General features: G+C 39.3%; 1 protein-coding gene across 2 annotated transcripts in view; it reads right to left on the reverse strand.

Moving 5' to 3' along the window:
• Positions 1-17,515, reverse strand: part of CHCHD3 (coiled-coil-helix-coiled-coil-helix domain containing 3) — a 157,177-nt gene that overhangs the window by 62,878 nt on the left and 76,784 nt on the right. The window lies entirely within an intron of this gene.

Genomic DNA, 17,515 nt, shown 5'->3' on the forward strand with positions numbered 1-17,515 from the left:
TATTAGTTTTTGCCAAACAGTGCATTAATAAGATGATGATTGCTGCATTGAAAATGGGAAGAGATTGTCTATTGTACTGTTCTTCCCTTGCCTCCTCAACAGCTGTGCCATGGTTTGTTCAAATGTAGCTGGACACGTCAGAAAGGCAGAACCAAGCGTTCCATGCTGAGACAAAATTTGTTATTAACTTTGTAGATCACTTCTCAACTTAGGGAAATGTGCTCAAGCTACCCAACAGAGTATATGGAGACACTCGCTCAATTTTTATTTGCAAATTGTTACTGAGTGGGCATTTTGACATGAGAATAGCTAAACTTGCATCTGCACATTTGCAGGCTGTGGTAAAAGGAGGATTTTTGAAGTAGTGCTTTTTCTCTACAACCGTAGCAGCGTTTAGCCTGCACTTAATTTTGAACATGTGAATGTTTCAGAAGAACCAAATGCTTGCACATTTGCAAAAGCAGATCTAAAAAGCGTATTTAAAACTCTGATGTCCTCTTTAATTATTATTCTTCTGGAAACTCCTAGTTCACTTGAAGTATCCAGCTAAGCTGAAACCCTTTAACGTATGGTCATTTGCATGTTCAGTACCTTAAAATAATGCAGAGTATTCATGTTAAGATGTTTTCAGCACTACTGAGCAAATTGATTTTTTTTTTCCTTTTCATCTGTAATATGCTCTACTATGCATATTATAGGGACTCATTAAGAATTACAGAATACATTAATACATTCTCTGGGCAACCTGCTTTAGTGCCTGATCTAGTGGTTGGCATCCCTGCCCACAGCAGGGGGTCAGAACTGGATGCTCCTTAAGATCCTTTCTAACCCAAGCTATATTGATCCTATGATTAAAAGTACACACATGCATACCAAATGTACATAAACATCAACTATGACGTCAACTATACAATGCAAACTCAGGCAAATAATCCTTTTATAAAGTCAGAGAATCATAGAACTGCTCAGGTGGGTAAAGATCTTAAAGATTATCCAGAGCAACCATATTACCCTACCTAATTAATGATAAGGCATCGTTAGCAAACAATAATTAACCATCAGTGGCCATTACCACAACTGTCTACTCAAAATTAGTCATTCATCACTAACACTTTCATTCAGGTACTGGTAACACAGAGTTAACTGCAAACAGTTCCCCTTCCTAACTGCATCACGAAAAATAGGAAATGTAAACTCCTCCTACCCAGAGTTTATAGGTCATGCTCACAGAAGCGTATCAGAAAACTTCCTTATACCAGACACTGTGCTGCACTTCTTGTACAGATACAGGGCTTAATTCTCCTCCTCAAGGTTTGTCTTGGATGTTAGACAATGAATAAAATAAAGACTTCGAGGTTTTGGTTAGAATTTCCTGAAGCACTTACCTTTTTTTCTATCTCCTGAAGCATGCAAAAAGTCAAAAAGTTCAAGTTAAATTGATTATCTAACAGTGGAGAGAAGGAATGCATAATAATGTAATTATGTAATAATGTAATTATGTCAGGCACATCTGTAATCCAGAACAGTTTGAAAACCACACACAATTTTAGAATCATCACAGAATGGCTTGGGTAAGAAGGGACACCAAGGATTATCAAGTTCCAATCCTCCTGCCATAGGCAGGGTCACCAGCCTCCAGACTGGGCTGCTCAGTCATCCAACCTGGTCTTGAACACCTCCAGGGATGGAGCCTCCACAGCCTCTCTGGGCAGCCTGTTCCTGCACCTCATTGCTCTCATAGTAAAGAACTTCCCCCTGACACCCAATCTAAATCTTCCCTCCATGAGCTTAAAACCATTCCCCCTTGTCCTATCACTATCTACCCTAGTAAAAAGTTGATTCCCTTCCTGTTTATAATCCCTTTTTAAATACTGGGAGGCTGCAATGAGGTCACCTCACAGCCTTCTCCAGGCTGAACAAGCCCAGCTCCTTCAAGCTTGTCTTCATAGGGGAGGTGTTCCCTTAGAAAGATGTCAAGACAAGACGTTTTCTTATGCAACTTCACCAAAAACATCCCTGCTCACACAAAAAGCACACAGCCAAATTTCGCTTTTACTTGGTTTAACCAAATCTTGCTCTTCCTCTATTATCCTACATTCAGTATAGAATCATGGAGCACATGCTACAGCTCTGTCTGCCGTCATTTAAATCAGCTTTTGTACACTAAAGAAAACTGATTACATGCTTTTCCAAAGCTGATTAGGCTAAATCAATCTAACTAGCACGCTTTGCATTGATCATGGTTTTGCTTTTCCCAGATAATCCATGAATTGCCTCTCAAACCTGCCTTTTGTCCCGGTCATAAGAAATAAAAATTCACCCCAGATTGTGCCTCCCCAAACCATCACCTTCCCGGCATTTAATACTACACTTCAATGCATTATCATAGCTTCCCATATGCAGTCATTTTATGCATAACCACCTCATGATCTCTCAAATATTTGCAAACTCATGCCTTTTGTTCGAGTGCAGTTAAATAGGCCAGTGACAAAGGAATGGTAAAAATTAATGTTCCATTACTCTCACAAGAACTTAGTTAAGCTTTACTTCTTAGAATTCAAACGTGTTTCACACAATTCTACGGATATCCTGAAACTAAGGAATAAAATCACTGGATAACCAATAAGATATATTTTAAAAAGAGCAAGATTGGCATGATTTACTGCACCTGCCACACTTCTGGCAACAACAGGTAAAGATACACATTGCAACGATGGAGGAAATGAAAAAAGGCTTCATATCAGAACCCCGTCCTCTCCTCCAGTCCAGCTGATCAATCAGAATCAATTCTTTTCATCTCACAGAAAGAAAACAATGGTAAGAGATTAGCAGAACCTTTCTCTGATAGATAAAGATGAGCAGTGAAAGAATGAGAAACAACATTCACAATTGAATATTCACAATGCGCTTTTTATGAAACAGACAGATCCTAGTAAGTTCAATCAAAAAATCCAGACATCTTGTACAGCAATGCTAAAGCCATCGATTGTGTTCTCACGATGCCATCAAAGCGTAGCTGTAGGCTGCACCATGATCCAGTCCCATTTCTCATTTGTAGAAGAACTTGGAGCATTTCTGCATAGCTTTTACACCTTTTGTAACTGCAAAATTATGTTTTATCTACATGATCTACTATTTTCAATTCCCAATATTTTGCAGGTTATTCCTTAGAGTGCTAAGGGATTTAAGACCCACTCATCTTAAAAGTTCTGCATCAAGAAAAGCTCTCTGTTACTGATGTCTGGGCAAATAACTATGTTCCTAGAAAAATGGCAAAAAAACTTTTATAGAGCAATGCAAGTTGCCCATTTGTATTTTTCTTCATAAAACAGAAATATAGAGAAGGGAAGACATGAAAGCTGAAAAATAACTAATAAAAAGTTTCCAGATCACAGCATATTGCTCTGGATATCTTCATAATGGAAGAATCCAAATAGAAAGCATTAATAAAAAAAAATTACTTCAAAAACTCTAGTGTTGATTTTAACTAAATTATCACAAGATGCTCTTGATAGTAAAGTATGCTTCAGCTCTCACACCACACACAAGCATGTTTAAGATGGATCATTTAAGATACTGCATCTGCAATTCATACATTCATGTTATCCTATTATATGGGTCAGCAGAAATAAAGTAAGAGAACGATGAAAAATGGATTTGACAGAATTAGACTGTCACTGACCATTCCTATTTAAACAAGAAATTGAGTACGTATAGGTGAAAACTAAAATTCTGTTTGAAAATACTGCTTTAGGGGTTCATATCTACTGACCTGTAATTTTGTCATATACAGATAAAATTAATTCTAAAACCATCGTCATAGAATAGTCAGAAAGTCTGATCTGAAAAAAAAACTTGCCAGGAGACCTCCATAGGACCCATACCTTAGCCCAAATTCTTCCAATTTGTGTCAGTCTTGCTGATCAAAAACCATTAAAACAGAAAATTTATTTGTTGCTTGGTATCTGATCACTAAATATATATACAAAAGGTAGTACAACCAGAGGAATGTAAACAGCATTTATTCAGGAGATATCCATCTGAATGAGAACTTCTGCCCTGTCTATTTGTTTACTATCCTTTTCCCCCAAGTCAATTAGTGATCAAAACAGCTGGATTTTACTGCTCTAAGGACACGGGGTCAAGCAGCAAACTATATTCACAGTGCCTTTTGCCTTGAACCTATCCAAGCTTTTGTATCACCGATAAAGTAGAAGTATTAGATTATAAGAACACTAAATAGTACATTAAGCCAAAGGTGCAGTTCCGTCTATAGTGAAAGAAACTGGAAGATTGGGTAGGCCAGTAAAAAAAACCAATATAACAGTATTCCATATAGCTAAAGCCTCTGGTATTTGTAAAATAATACAGACACAGCAAAATGAAAAAAAAATATATATATATAAATATATATATATTTATAAATATAAACACATTTAGACAGAAGACTACGTAAATATTCCAACAGAAGAGATTTCACTGAAGAAATAAAAACTTTAAGGTAATAATATATTTATGGCACCGCAGCAACACGATCCCAGTGAATACCAATTAGCCGTAACAAAATAATTAACAGTAGCCGTGTATTCAATTAGCTGAATGCTGCACTTTAGTTGTAAATGAGATATTGTACCAGGTTCATTGCTTCTTCACAAAGTAACTCTAATAAACAAAGCAGTTTCTTGGGTGTTATTTAGAAAAGAGCTCCAGAAGGTCACCTTTGAGAAGCAGCCCAGCTTGCCAAGGCAACCCAAAATTAAAAGTGAAAACCAACTCTCTATTATTAATTATTCTTCAGAATCAGTAGAAAGTTGGACCAAGATTTAAAGGTCAACTTGATTTTCATTTTCAGAAGTAGCATCTGGATCTGGCACAGCACTGGCTTGAGATTCCATGAATGCCTACAAAACACTCCTGCACGTCATCCTGTATGTGGATGTAGGGAAAGCTGCTCTGCAAAGGGACTCAAACACTGAGAGGTCTCTTCTTTGGGGATCTTCAAATCACCTGGATGTGGGGCTGGGCACAGCCCTGGTGGCCCTGTTGGGCAGAGGGGGGATCAGATGGATCTGAGGTGCCTCGAGCCTCAATCAGCCTGTGGTTACAACACATACGGACTTGTTCTGTCATTTGTAGGACTGAGAAAACAAGCAGACAATTGAAAACAAATGACTAATAATTATCTTTGAATAAAAAGAACAAAGGAATCCAGGCAGCTGGATGCAGAAAGGTTGGAGATGTGTTTAGTCTGTTATTATTGCTTTTCTTTATGGAGTTGCAGTGGATAAAGCAATACCAGGTAGTTTAGGAGGAGAGGTTTATATGCAGATTTCAAAATTAGCTTTTAAAGTCCCCAGCTTACAGCTGCCCCTCAGTAAGGACTCCAAGCTCCAAATTCATTAACATCCATGGAGTTTACAGAAGTACGCCCCTGAGATCACTTCAGTTTGCATTTGTCTGCAAAAGAACAGCGTGCTTCAAAATAAGAGTGCAATGCTGAATTTATACAAAGCATCAACTGCCATTGAAAAGGGACAGAATGCTCTGCTAGGCCTTGCTAAGCTGCTTCATGATGATTGCCTCAGCACCACCTCAAAATAGCAAAGGGACAAGTGGGCAACCAAACAACCAGGCCCCAAAAATGGTGGAGGAAGGAGCAAGAATCATACAATCATAGAATCACAAAACGGCCTGGGTTAAAAAAGACCACAATGATCATCCAGTTTCAACCCCCTGCTGCATGCAGGGTTGCCAACCACCAGACCAGGCTGCCCAGAGCCACATCCAGCCTGGCCTTGAATGCCTGCAGGGACAGAGCATCCACAACCTCCTTGGGCAGCATGATCCATTGTGTCACCACCCTCTGTGTGGAAAACTTCCTCCTAACATCTAACCTAAACCTCCTCCGTCTCAGTTTAAAACCATTCTCCTTTTTCTTTCATTATCTACCCTTGTAAACAGGATAATACTATTAAAGAGGACAACAAAGGGACCAAGTCTCACATATAGTGAAGGAAGGAGCAAGAAGACAACCAAGGACCAGGCTTCCTTCATGATATTCAAGGCTGCAAGCAGCATCAGGTCCAGGGGCTGAAAGTGTGCTCTGTCAGAGTTTACAAGACTACAGGGATTTGCCTGATAAAATCCTGACTACAGAATTGCAGCATTTTTTAGCCACGGAGTGAAGGGAAAGATCACAGAAAATATCTACAGGACTTAAGGAAAGCCTGTGTTGTTTGAGAAAAAAGGTTAACGGAGTAATGGGCAAAGAAAGTAGCAGCAGAGAGCTGGCCGTCAGTAACTCCAGAAGAGGAGGATGTGACAGAACTGCTGACAGGGCAGGGTGAGGGTGACAAACCAGAACTGCAGGGGAGCAGATCTCAAATGCCATTCCAAACATTATCTTTCATTAGTAGCTAAAGATGTTCTGTTTGTTTTACAACAGAGGCTTGCTGGGTGAGTGTATCTTTGTGTTAAAACAGTGGGATTTCACAAGCTTGTCGACACTAACATCACTCATGTACAGACTGTGATGGTGACATGGCAAAACTCAGCTTTTGATGTCCACCAAGATGCTCTACGTGGAAACACTTCTGCAGCAGACTACATTCACCACGTGTAGTGTGATGCATTCACATTTTATGTGCTGATAAACTCTAAGATGAAAAAGATTGGTTTCTCATATACATTATTATGACCACCAAAACTCCAATCTTCATTAACTGTGTATGGCATCCCAATTTCCAGTTCCCAATTTCCACACTTAACCTACTCTGGATTACAAGATACTTGAATTTTTAACCCTCTAACTCAACCAATATATAGGCTATGCATTCATATGTAGGTATGTATATATATACACACATCATCCTAAATGGGTACTAGAAGTAACTTATGGATATTATTAGGAGCATATGGTTCTCCCTTACCCCCCAACATGATTTCTTTTGAAGACATCACAGCTCATAAAATCATTCCTAACCACAAAAAATGATCCAAACACATTACTTACAAAAAAGCCCTGCTCATTTCCACTTGTAAAGGTGGAAAATAGTTATGAATTAGAAACAGCAGCAACAATAATGCATCATAAAACATATTCTTTGACAACTGTAATTAAAACAAGCTTTTGTAATTACCAGTAAATGTGCTACAGTACATTTTCTAGAAATAATGAAGTCCTAGAAGAATGAATAGTAAAAAAGATCACATTAAGAGTAAGCTAATGGAGAAAATTAAAAAATTGAATTTATGAACAAGTTAGGATCTATTTTATCCAGAACACATGACATTAAGCTTCATTTACTAAATCTAGTTATGGACCAAAAGAGAAAAAAAAAAAAAGAAAAAAAAAAAAAGAGAGACCAAATAGACAAAAAAAAACAACCCTGAACATCAAAAACCACATTCAACACCCCCCCTCCCCCCGCACACTGCATTAAACAAAAAAGCTTCAGATTCTATGATTCTATGATTCAATGAGACTCCAATTTCTTGTGTAAGCCTTGGGAATATGCAACTGGAATTCATGGGCAAGTTGCTATCCAGCAAGATAGACATTCAGGGATGCTTTTGTCTCAGCTAAAAAAGCATCTATCGTTACTTTAGAAGAGGCTGAATGAGGAACATCTGGGCAACTGCTGAACCAGGCGGATGATTTCAGCAGGGCAGACCTATGGCTCCAGTACTCAGTGGGACCAGCAGATAACCTCAGTTGGAAGGGACCTCAGGAAGCCACGTAATACAAGCTCCTGATCAAAGCAGGATCAACCAAGAGGCCAGACTGAGTTTCTTAGGGCTGCATCCAGTTGGGTGTAAAAAATCTCTGAGCATGGAGACTGAATAACTCAACTTATACCATGTCTTCCTCCTCTGCAAGGTCTCCATGTACAAATTAAGTCCATGGAGAAGAAGAATCAATGGCAGTGGTCAGAGTTTGAGTTGGCAACACTTGAGAGACTCTAGGCTATTTCCATCCTGAATTATTTTATGTTTCTGCCCCCAAAACAAGGGGCAGAATGGTCATTCAGCTGTACCAAGCTACCATGAAAGGAGCAATGGAAGTATTACAGAAAAGCTGCAGTTATCAGACTTTGCTCCTCACTGGTGAAGCATCTGGATTGCTCAGCACAAAATAGCGTTTTGAAGATTTCACTTTCTTGAAGATTTTATATCCTTGAAAATGAACATTAAAATACATTAAGGGCTATTATATTAATTAGCAATTTGCAGAAAAGCCTCATGTTTCCATCCAGTCATGGTTCAAAGAAATAACAGACACTAACCAAATCTGTATTGCATTCATGCATGCCAGCGGAAAAAAAGGAAAGGCACGACTTCTTTCTGAAACTATATACATTCTTTTCATTTAACTAATGTAGTCTTAAAAGATCAAGCATATTAAAGATTATCTGTACTGCTGCCAGGTATTTGTAGTAATTCAAGTAATGTGTACAACCTTTTCTGACAGCTTCTGATGTTACAGTCATATGTCAAACATTTACAGTTTTCCACTAATCTTAAGGAAGCAGCCACTGACTGTTCTGCATGTGCCAAACTGGATTTCTCTGTGTAAAAACAGAGTAAGAGAATTATTAGTCTGTAAAATTCAGAAAGAACAACTGTCAGCAAGCAGATGTAGGATCGTGTTCTACTGCCAGCTACGTTATCATATCACTATTCTAGGCATTCCTAATATTTGTGTCTTTTTTTTTCTCTAATTTTTACTGTTTAAAAATGATCTAATCGTAATTTTATAGAAGCACTTTGAAATTCCTAGATGAAATAAACAGCAGAAAGGCAAAGAAAATTATAAACAAGCACTGGGAGCCAGTATTTGATGCACTGTAAAACAATGAGTCACATAAAACAAAGGAAATCATAAGGACTCAACACTCTTTCAGAAGAGATTTTCAGGCCACATCACTGCCCCAAAATCATCAAACAAAATCTCAGCTTCTTAATAACTGCTTAGACTAGAGATAGTATTGAAACATTTTATGCTGCGTATCGAGGAACACTTCATTTTTGTTTCAGGAATCTGACATCTGTTGTTAACATTTTCATACTATAACATTAAATTTTTTCAGCCATAATTTAATTATTTGCTTGGTAAATTAAAGATTCAGTAGACTGAAGGTAAACAGTGAAATAATTCTCATAGGTACTGCACTAAATTTCACTAGAACCCACTTCAAAGTCAGTCTCCTAAAATCCCACTGAAAACTTGCTCTGCATTCTATGCTATGATTCTATTTTTCAGAAGTCTAGCAGAATCAGGGACTGATCACTCATTCCCCAGCATTATTTTACATCTGCAAATATCCTAATTCTGGTATCAAACAATCAAAACTATACCTAAATCGATGTGATTTCCTTTGAACAGAAGTTGCACGACTCGAAATGGCTGCTTGACCTCTTACCCCAGGAACCAGTTTTCACTGAAGCAAAGCAATGCCGATGCTCAAGAAGGTAAAGGCCGTATTGAAAAGAGAAAAAAAGGTACATTTATTTTCTCTCAGCTATTCAAGCTATTGGTTTCTGGTTAAGACACAAAAGGGAATCACTCATAGCTACATCAGGTCTTTCTCAAATTCAAAGATATAATATAAACAGACCTTCGTTTTTGGATATTCATGAAAATGCTACTGAAAAATATCTTTGTGATAATGGAAATAATCTTTTGGAATAATCTTTTCACTCTGAGAGTGGTGAGGCACTGGAACAGGCTGCCCAAGGAGGCTGTGGATGCCCCTGCATCCCTGCAGGCATTCAAGGCCAGGCTGGATGTGGCTCTGGGCAGCCTGGTCTGCTGGTTGGTGACCCTGCACACAGCAGGGGGTTGGAACTGGATGATCACTGTGGTCCTTTTCAACTCAGGCCATTCTGTGATTCTCCGAAATTAAATCTTGTTAAATCGAACTCTTATTTTCTGTAATAAGCAAACAATCCGAACCCATTGTCTCCTAAATAATTAAGCCATCCTATTTACCATTATCTTGAAACAGAGATTTTCCTAATCAGCCTGACAAAAAACCTGCAAACTGGAGATAATTTAAGGTAGAAGTTGCCACTCAGCAACAAGCTGATCTTTTAAGTCACGCACATGAATTAATTAATCTACAATATTTTGGTGCTCACCATCAGCACTGCTGAGGGAATATCAGTTTGGTCAGTTTTGTGAGAGCTACAGCTTCCAGAAGAGATCATTTTCCATCAAGACAAAGAAAAAAATTGACGCAGTGAAGAAAATATGTGACTTGATATGCCATACATATCAGGGCTGTACAACAAATTTATCCCATGGACAACTTTCTAACACTTCAAAAACCTCAATGTAAGCACTATATAGGACTGATACATAGATCTTTCCATCACCTCCCTAAAATATTTACCCAGGGTTGAAAATTCTGTTTCATAAGAAAAGCTACTTTATCTGTTTGAAATGTGAAATATCACCTAACATTTAGCAAAACTAGAAAGCAAAGTCTTGGGAAGCAAAGTGGAGAAATGCAGGAAGCATGTATACAGCACGAATCCTTTCTTTTCCCTTTCAACTAGCACATTACAGCCCCGATCTTTCAAAATTTTCCTTAAAGTTGAAGCAAATTATTCTGAAATAAGCCCACAAGAGAATTATTGCCCCAAGCTGCTAGAACAAGGGAGGATTGATTTATATATTGATTATTTGTGAGCATCTTCCTTTTGTAAAATCCTATAACATGTCATTGAATTTCTGCATCCAACTTCCATTCACTGCACTTTGATTTCTCCTCTCATTTGATTGCAAAGTCTCTAGGGCAGAGCCTGGAACTCACTATACATCTGTGCAATGTTTAACATAATTATACTTCAAGCTCTGCTGGCGGCATTATTCTATCAGATATGAACAATATTCTAAGCATGGAAAAATTACAAAAATATTTAGAAAATTTGATTTACAAAGGCAGATTTAATACAGGACAGTAAGGAAGACAAGCACCTGATTTTTCTAATGAACATGCTGGATAAATATAACGATATATATGTGGTTTTTAATTTAAAGCCCGGCTCAGTTCAGATGGCGCATGTCAAGTATGCACATAATTTGGAACTGAGCAACTAAAAAAACTTACAGATATAAATTACTAATTGGAGACAGAAGATACATGTTAAAGATGGCCTGATGCTAACATTTGTATTCCTTATCTTATTTTGACTTCCTTGTCATGTCAATTTGTTGACAGAACATTTAGACAGAGAAACACAAAAGGGCAGAGACTGGCTGTAACAGAAACGTGGTGCTACACTCTTTCTGACAATAAGAATTCATTAAACTGCTGATGAACGTGATATTCACAAACAATTGGGGAATATCGTACATGAAAGAAAAATGAAAAGCAAACAATCATAAAATCCAATGCAATTCTCAAAGGCTCAGTGAAAATTACTAGATTGAAATGGCCCAAAAAACCAAACCAGAACAGCTTGTGGTCAATGTCCTATGTTTCAGGCAATCTACAATCCCAGTGATTTCAATCATCTAGAAAAAGGAAAATGTTGAAACAACTGAAACTAGTGACCATCTTCATTCACCTCATGTTACCAGAGATCAGGAAAGACCAGGTAGAACAAAACCAAAGCTATCTAAGTGACAAGGAGCAGGCAGCCTGGAAGAAGGGAGGATACAATGAGGAAGAAAACAAAAGCCTGTACCAATCATATGAAGCATTTTTAATCTCATTTTAAAACCCAAGAGAAAGACTTCATATTCCTGCAGGCAAGCCAATAAAAACCTGTCCAATCCATAACAATAGCAGAGCAAGGACGGAAAGAGATACACTGACAAACAGAGAAAGAGAAAGCAGTACCACACACTGTGATCACATCACTTGGGACTAAAAGCAGATCTTCTCCAAGCTCTGGTCACTACACTCAAAAGCTTCATAAAATAAGGAGCTGGAGATGCCCAATGATCAACACCACTAGCAGTGCCTTGTGTGCACAGAAGGGTACAGGACAGGTACACATTCAGAGAAGGTAAGCTGGGCTCCTTCTCATCATACAAGACTGAAGAGATATTCAGTGAACAGTGAAATTGAAAAGCAACAAATTTGAAACCAATTAAATGCATAATTAACCTGCAGAACTCATTGCCACGAGTTATCAGTGAAGTCAATCGCTTAGCAAAAAAAAAAAAAAAAAATTTGAGATGTTTGTATTAACTCCAAAAACAATCACAGTTATACAGTTATACCTATCAGGTATAACTGAGAATGGATTCCTTTGAAGGTTGTACACCTCATCATTTGGAGAACAATTTAAAATACTGAAGTTTGTCAAGCATGAACTATTAGAGATGAGGATGAAACTCTCCATCCTTTTCATACCTCCTGAATGTTATAAAGAGTCTCCAGACTACTCCTTTCCTTGCTTGAGTCTTTCAAAGAGTTTAAACTCTTTGGAAGGGTAGATAATAGTGGGATAAGAGGAAATGGTTTGAAATTGAAGGAGGGAAGATTTAGGCTGAATATCAGGGGGAAGTTGTTCACAGAGAGAGTAGAGGGGTGCTGGAACAGCTGCTCAGAGAGGCTGTGGATGCCCCGTCCATCCCTAGAGGTGTTCAAGGTCAGGTTGGATGGGGCCCTGGGCAGCCTGGGCTGATATTAAATGTGGAGGTTGGTGGCCCTGCATGTGGCAGGGGGGTTGGAGATTCCTGATCCTTGAGGTCCCTTCCAACCCAAATCATTCTATGATTCTATGATTCTGTGAGACAAATGTAGCCACTTCAGAAAGCTGTTTTAACATTGTATTTAAAAAGACAAAAAATAAAAATAATTAAAAAAAAAAATACAGCCTGACAACTCTTCCTTCATTCAGAATTGCTATCCATACAGGGATTCTGCAGATCTAACCAGAAAGCTCCAAGAAGTCTTGCAGAGCTGCCTCTCATCTGTGTTGGTAATGGCCAAAATGGTATGAGGAACTACTCTATTGTCAAATGAAACTTGGGGTGTAAAGCGAAACAAAGCACTTCTTCTGCAGGGAAAAAAAAAATAGCTAACAAGTAAATTTAAATAGCGTTGAAACCAGAATACTAAGCTGGTTCAAAAGGCTTTTGCAGAAAAAAAAAAAAAAGACTGCTGAGCTCTCAGCTCAGCAAATTTCCTACCATTAAGCTCATTGTTCATAAGACAGAGAAATCCATGAAGCAAAAGGCACAATTTTTCAGACTGAAAAAGAAAGCACAAAAGTGCTGAGGAATACAATGAAGACAAGGACAGTGTGTCCAAGCTCTAAGTTTACTGAACCAAAGCAACACTGACAGCGACTCCAGTGTCCTCCTTCCTCTTTCTGCTTCCTCCCATTCTTCTCTTCATGGAATCATAGAATGACCTGGGTTGAAAGGGACCACAATGATCATCTAGTTTCAACCCCTCTGCTGTATGCAGGGTTGCCAACCACCAGACCAGGCTGCCCAGAGCCACATCCAGCCTGGCCTTGAATGCCTCCAGGGATGGGGAATCCACAGCCTCCTTGGGCAGCCTGTTCCAGTGCATCACCACCCTCTGTGTGGAAAACTTCCTCCTAATATCTAACCTAAATCTCCCCTGTCTCAGTTTAAAACCATTCCCCCTTGTCCTACCACTATCCACCTTTGTAAACAGCCGTTCCCCTTCCTGTTTATACTACTGGAAGGCCACAATGAGGTCTCCCCAGAGTCTTCTCTTCTCCCAGCTAAACCCAGTTCCCTCAACCTTTCTTCACAGCAGAGGTGCTCCAGCCCTCTGATCATCTCAGTGTCCCTCCTCGGACCTGTGCTCTTACCTCGTAAGAAAAAGGTAAAATTGTCATTGCTACTCTGCTTTGTCACTTTGGCTGCTTAAATAACAATATATGCAGAGTATAAATTAGGCCAGCAATTTTGAGAGAAATAGCAATGAGTCAATCACTTGAAAATCAAATATTATCACTGAAAAGGATGGGTAGAAATGGATGAGGATGTCCCATTATGCTCCACCACTAGAGAAACTATTAATTACTATGTTGGTTTTTCCTATTGCTTATTGCTGTACCACAAATAGAGCAGCTCGACCTTAGACATCGATTAGAATCCTTCTGCATTCAGCAATACACAAATGCAATGTGGACAATTAGTGGAAGGAAGAACACCTGCAAAACTTAATGTAATACATATTTGAGAGACAAGAGGGTTAAAAAAAGACTGCAGACAATAATTAACATCCAATAAGCCATTCCTTGAGGTATATCTGGATCTTTTCCATTCTTAGAGAACATGCATGCTAAAAGGAATAGTAACAAATAAGCAAAACGTGCTAACCTTTGCTGTAACTTCCAAAGTTGTGAATGTTTCTAGCCACCGGAACTATCCTGACATTGACAACTTATTGTTTGCTTGTTGTTTTAAGCAGAAGAGAATTAGGACTCCAGCACAAACAGCTTCTGCCTCAAGGGCTTTCCATTTAAATGATATCCAACACAGTGCCTTTAGTGCCTGCCGTGCATCACGTCCCTAACATGGAGTAAGCACAGATCTGGGGTGCAGCAGTGTGAGCTGCACCTTAAGCACAACTCATTGTGCAGCCTCAGGAAAGGCTTCTTTCCTCCTAGATATTGGTGATGCTTGCAAGGACCCCAAGGCTGTATGCACAGCTCACAGAGGATCCACAATCCCCACATTTTTAATACAAGAATACTATTCTTCTAACAAGTCCATTTCATGTTGTGGGTGAGAAAGTTTGTGAGTGAAAGCAAGCACTTACAAGAGCTTTACAGAAAAGCAGTTTCATCCCAGTCAATAGAGTGCTTCAGGAAAATATAAGCTGACAAGTACTTTCATAATAACAGCCAAAAAAGAAAAACCTCCTGCATTTTGGGAGTTGCTAAAACATGTCAGTTTTACACAATCTTTTGTGTACTGCCCGGCATTTAGAGCGCTAGAAAGCAAAGCTCTTCTCTGAATTGGTGAAGGGTTTTTTTTTTTAATGCATGCTTAAACTTTATTTGTCCTGCAATACAAACTGTTCCAGGCCACAGTGAGAATTAGTGCTTAATTTTCTAAACGTGGAGAAACATACCAACTACTCACAGAAGGAACATCTCTGGCATTTGCATGAAACAGAGAAGAGCAAAGAATTGTTAAAATTGGATTAATTCAGAAACGGGAGAAAAGTAACAACCTTCCTCTGTCCTTAAATAGGAAGAAAAAAGATTCTGCAGAACAAAACATGACTGATCATAAATAGGCAAAAGATTAATAAAACGTTGATTCGTCCCTTGTGAATACAGAGTGCAATACACCCCAATTCAGGTTATTAAACAGGGTATGGTCCTGCAGTGAAACAATCTGAACAGGGATTGAAGGACGTCCCACTGTTTCCCAAGTGCCCTGGTCTGATATCAAACAAATACAGAAATTATGGGGATGCGACCAGGGGCAGATGGACTAGAAGACTGACTGAAAATGTCAGGAAAGAGCTGAACTTCTTTTATCCATTTATTTCTTCCCACGCTGCCTTGTGAAGTGCAAGGTGAGCCAGATTTCAGAGAAAAAAACACCGGAAAGGAAATGTATAATTGACTTTTCTAGACACTCCTGTTGGAATCTTTGTGTGAAAACTATCTGTATGCAACAAAACACTCGCAGGCACTCTGTACATTTATCAACATGTAGTGGCGTGATCCAGATTTTGGAGACTGGAGATGTTGAGTTAGTTACTGAGAGAGAGAACACAGCCAAGTCATAGAATCGTAGAATCATAGAATGGCCTGGGTTGAAATCATCTACGATCATCCAGTTTCAACCCCCTGCTATATATGCAGGGTCACCAACCACCAGACCAGGCTGCCCAGAGCCACATCCAGCCTGGCCTTGAATGCCTCCAGGGATCCAGGGGCATCCACAACCTCCTTGGGCAACCTGTTCCAGTGTGTCACCACTCTCTGGGTGAAAAACTTCCTCCTAATATCTAACCTAAACCTCCCCTGTCTCAGTCTAAGACCATTCCCCCTTGTCCTATCACTATTCATCCTCAGAAACAGCCGTTCTCCCTCCTGTTTGTACGCTCCCTTCAAATGTTTGGAAGGCCACAATGAGGTTTCCATGAAGCCTTTTTTCTCCAAGCAAAACAAGCCCAGTTCCCTCGACCTTTCTTCATAGAAGAGGTGCTCCAGCCCCCTGACCATCTTAGTGGTCCTCCTCTGAAACCGTTCCAAGAGCTCCACATCTTTCATGTGCTGGGGGCACCAGGACTGGATGCAGTATACTTAGAAAGAAAAGCTGCGATGTCAATACAGCTTCGTTATAAGAGTTGAAGTCAAATTATGGAAATTATAATTATCTCTTTAGAAGCGAAAGTCAACTTTGACCATTATAGATATTGGTACGGTTTCATTGAAGCTATTACTGAACCTGTGCCTTAAAAGGTGCTAAGAAAAGGCAAGGCTATTTTCAAATTGAACACAACATCAGTGTCCTAACCACCTGCCAGTAACAGTTACAAAGGTTTCCCATGAAAACTGGGTTCCCTCGTTGCCACAACTGAACATCAGCTTCATTAACTTTAATCTACCTACCAAAATGCAACAGGCAGTCTCCACAATGACTATTTTTCACTTCTTTCTTTATGCTACTGAGCCCTATTAGACGTCTGCCACGTTCACAGCCTCAATTTATAGGTGGAAGGAGCAATATATTTACAGGTAGAAGTTAAAATGTATTCCGTCTCTGAAATACCGACAAGGTAACTGTTGAAGAAGCACAAATGTTATTGCCACCAGTGACATACAGTCCCAGCTCAGCACAGACACACTCCAAAGAAGAGATGAACAGATGAGCATGAATCTCCATTATGCCAAGGATCGGCACAGATGCATAAATTCTGCTCCTATAAACTAAAATTAAAGAGAGTCCTATTTACTTTTATGAAATCTTTATATGTAACACACAGCAAGCAGTATTTTTTTAATGGTGGGGAAATAGTTTTATATCTCCTCTTACTTAATTGGAGTCAGTAAAAAAAAACAGAACGGCCTGAGTAGTTTACCTGGGAATTTAAACTCCAAGGTTTTACTATAGCAGAAAAGGCCAACGCTAATTTTAAGATCAATCTGCAGGCAGTTCTGTAACAAAATGATTCAAAAGCACCTCATCAGTGGCCCAAGTAAATTGGGCTGCTTTGTATATTGAGATTAAAAATAATCAAAACCAAAAGATAGATAAAATAAAGGCAGCAATAATCAGATTGGAATCTGTCTATTCAAACCAAACTTGTCCCTGTGCAATTCTGATTATGCATTCCTTCCTCCTGCCCTGTGCACTTGGGACAGCAATGGAACCATCAGGGAGAAGGAAGTGATCATCCCCCTCTACTCAGCTCTTCTAAGGCCCCATCTGCAGCACTGCATCCAGACCTGGGGCTCCAGGACAGGAAGGACGTGGAGCTCTTGGAGCGGGTCCAGAAGAGGGCCACTAAGATGATCAGGGGGCTGGAGCACCCCTGCTATGAGGAAAGGT

The sequence above is a fragment of the Tympanuchus pallidicinctus genome, unplaced genomic scaffold (genome assembly GCF_026119805.1).
Source record: "Tympanuchus pallidicinctus isolate F22 unplaced genomic scaffold, pur_lepc_1.0 scaffold19, whole genome shotgun sequence".
Classification (NCBI taxonomy): domain Eukaryota; kingdom Metazoa; phylum Chordata; class Aves; order Galliformes; family Phasianidae; genus Tympanuchus; species Tympanuchus pallidicinctus.